At 42.0% G+C, this 3035-nt stretch overlaps 1 protein-coding gene and 1 pseudogene across 1 annotated transcript in view; one reads left to right on the forward strand and one right to left on the reverse strand.

Annotated features, from left to right (window-relative positions):
- KSR2 (kinase suppressor of ras 2) overlaps positions 1 to 3035 on the forward strand; it is a 479616-nt gene that overhangs the window by 62159 nt on the left and 414422 nt on the right. The gene's annotated exons all lie outside the window — the stretch shown is intronic.
- On the reverse strand, positions 772 to 1374 carry LOC102833140 (annotated as a pseudogene).

The following is a 3035-nucleotide window of genomic DNA, read 5'->3' on the forward strand; positions in this document are numbered from 1 at the left end:
TCTTCTGAATTTCTTGGCATAAACAAGCACCTTCAGCACTGGTTTGTTGAAACATTTCAGTTTGTATTCTGTCAGTTCCTGGAGCTTTGTATTTTTGTCAGCACCTTCAGTGCAGCTTGAATGTCTTCCTTCATTACCATCTTTCTTGATCATATGCTACCTCCTGAAATGGTTGAATGTCAGCTAGTTCTTTTTGGTACAGTGACTTTTGTGTGTTCCTCCCATCTTGTTTTGGTGCTTTCTGTATCATTAAATATTTTGTCCATGCTGTTATTGTCAAGTGCCATCGAGTTGGTTCCGACCCATAGCCACCCTGTATAGGGTTTCTGAGGAATGACTGGTGAACTTGAACTTCCAACTTTGCGATTCAAACTGACTTTGCAGTCCAGCGCATTAACCCACAGTGCTACAACAGGACTCCATTTTGCCCATAGAATTATTAAATGGAGGTTTGAATTTTTTTTCTTCAGTTCTCTTAGCTTGAGAAATGTCGAGTGTGTTCTTCTCGTTTGATTTTCTAACTCCAGGCCTGAGCACATTTTTATAATACTTTGTCTTTTTGACCCGTCCTCTGAAATATTCTGTTTAGCTCTTTTACTTCATCATTTCTTCCAGTTGTTTTAGCTTATCTATGTTCTATAGCAAATTTCAGAGTCTCTTTTGACATGCATTCTGGTATTCTCTTTCTTGTTATTTATATATTTATTCAATTTGAGAACATTTACTGTTTTATTAGCTGACCAGATGACAAAAATAATCATGGTAGACACCTTAGTTCATCCTTCTAATAAGACTATTGATCCGGTCTTTACTGTTGCCGGCATCTCCACCTTCTTCAAAATGGATGGCCTTTTTCTTCATTCCATCACGAAGAGAAGATAATTGGAAGGGCCACAGGAAATTATTTGAACATTTCCCAATGGTGTAGGTCTCATGAATCAGGCGATGCCATGTTTACCAAGAGAACGTGCAATCAACGTGTTGTTAGTTGTCAGCGAAAAAAATGAGCTTTTTATTGATTTTGCCATATCCACGCTTGTAGATCAGTTCATTCACTGACTTCAGGTTTGGGTACCCCCATGCAATACATGGTTACACAGTCCTCAGCATGTTAATTGAAGCCTTGTTGAGTTTAGCAAAGGTGACAATGACGATCTGGCAAAGGCGAAGAAGCTGCAACACCTTTAGAATCTTTGGGTTCACACCATGGATACCTCTGATCCTGATATCAAATGCCAGCCTGGGCTCACCAGGTATATAGAAGTTGCCCACTTTTCTTGCCATCCTAGCCATTTGAATCTCAGTTCTGTCCATCTGCCTATATTTCTTGTGATAGTTCTTGGCTTTTTCATAGATAAACTTCCTCTTTGCTTTTTTTTTTTTTTTTAAAGGTTTTATTGTGAATTTTGTGATAGTTTACATGGGAGAACATTAGCTTTACATTCATCTTACATCGTTTCATTGGTATGGTTACAATCCCCTCCATGCATCATCAACCAACCAAAGGCTATATACTACAATCCTGCACCCCAGTCGTCAGCACACAGCCCCTCTCCCTCTCTGAATCTAAAGTCCCCAGTCACTCCATCTCTCCACATCATCATCTCTGCCTCCATCTCTGGCATCACTGCTTCTCTGGGTAGGGTCCCGCTCTCCGCTTTTCTCCCTTGATAGTCCTAGGGACCTATGCTCCTAGACTGCAAAGTCAATCACTCCCTTCCTTTTGCTACAAAACATCCACCTTTTACATTTCCAACCCTCACAGTCAATCCTGATAGCAATTATTCACTATTGTACCACATGAGTGCTATCCTCATCTCTTTTCATCAGCCCCGCCCAGACAGATTGGATACTACTCAGTGGAGAGTCTAACTTCCTCTGTGCTTCTGGATCTAGACTCCCTTTTGAAAGCGTGTCAGCTAGTCACTTCTTGCCTTTGTAGTCCCCACATTTTGCTTAGCCTATGTCCAAGTTGCCCATCCCTGTCTACCCTGTGTATGGAGGGGGTGGGAACGATCCTCACTGTAAAGATCTGTTTCATCTTTTGAGCTACTGCATCCATAGATGTAGGTCAAGTTCATCAAATTGTATCAGATTATTATTTTTTTCCTCTTTTTTCTTTTTCTAGTTGAGCTCTGATCATCCAGTCATTGAAGCCAGATCAAGTGGGTATTATCTGCAGGTGTGGGTGTTCTTATGCATATGCCCTCTCTTCTTATCAACTTGGACACTTCACTCTCCACTCTAGTCCTCTGTGGCTATGTCACTGACTCTGGGCCCAGGAATCCCCAGGTCTTGCCACACTGCTGGCTGACCAGGTCTCCACTCAGGTTCACAGGAGTCTATTGAATGTGGTAGATCTTAGCTCACAGTTTCATTGGTGTTTTCCCCTCACTTCCACTTATTGATGACCACCGTGGTCACTAGTCAGAGCGCATGTCCATTTGTGTATTCCCATTGAGTCTTAGTCTTAGAAGGAGGTTGGCTCTGATGTCTCCTGGGCAAGCAACTTGCTTGTTCTTGTAGAAGTCAGTTGGACTGCCATTATTGTTTTGCATTTTTCCTGTTGGTCTTTCTTTCAAGAAGTATCTTCTGTTCTTCTAGCCACTCCAGGCTGGTCTGCTTGTCATTTCCAGTGGAAATATCCCACCTCAGAAGATTCCGGATGGGGTTCAGGATTCCACCTATGCTCTTATGTAATACAGAGGCTCTGCAGGAAGCCTCCTTCACTGGGCACGATGTAGCCCCATTTTAGGTATTCCAATTAATTATAGACAGAAGATGGACTTAAAAGCTTTCTATGGTGCTATTTCTGACTATCCCTTTCTCTCCCCGTCAGGTGTTTTTTTTATAATGGTATGCCAGGGAAATCAAGATTCAAAAGACAGCCAAGCATCTTAACATTATTTCCCCCCTTTTCCCCATTCCAACCGTGTCTCAATCCCAGAGCCCTGTTGTTCCAAGGTTGTGCATACATCATTATTTACCTCTATTCCACTTAGCCCATGCAAACCTGCCTAATTTTTTTCCCATCC

The sequence above is a fragment of the Chrysochloris asiatica genome, unplaced genomic scaffold, assembly GCF_000296735.1.
Source record: "Chrysochloris asiatica unplaced genomic scaffold, ChrAsi1.0 scaffold00078, whole genome shotgun sequence".
In the NCBI taxonomy this organism is placed as follows: domain Eukaryota; kingdom Metazoa; phylum Chordata; class Mammalia; order Afrosoricida; family Chrysochloridae; genus Chrysochloris; species Chrysochloris asiatica.